Below are 341 nucleotides of genomic sequence, written 5' to 3'. Positions count from 1 at the left end.
AACGAGGGTCTCGATATGAAGGCCATGGCCAGTATCTCCGGAGTAAACAGCATTGGCACCGGAGGCCAAGGGGAGAGAGGGGCGTGCGGCACAGAGGGGCAGAGGGGGAGGAGAGAGGGGGGCGTGTGGCACAAGGGCCAGCGACGGAGGGAGGGGAGCGCGAGGGGAGAGAGAGGGGAGGCGGAGAGGGGAGGCAGAGAGGGGAGGCGTGCGGCGGCGAGGGCCGGGCCGTGAGGGGTGAGGGCCCGGCCCAGCTCACGCCTGAATGGCTGATTTTCCGGCTGGGAGGCTCCCTGCAGGACAGAGCGGCGCGCTGATTGGTCCACGCCATTGATCGCCGC

The sequence above is a fragment of the Penaeus monodon genome, chromosome 29 (assembly GCF_015228065.2).
Source record: "Penaeus monodon isolate SGIC_2016 chromosome 29, NSTDA_Pmon_1, whole genome shotgun sequence".
Taxonomy (NCBI): Eukaryota; Metazoa; Arthropoda; class Malacostraca; order Decapoda; family Penaeidae; genus Penaeus; species Penaeus monodon.
This window is presented reverse-complemented; position numbering follows the sequence as displayed.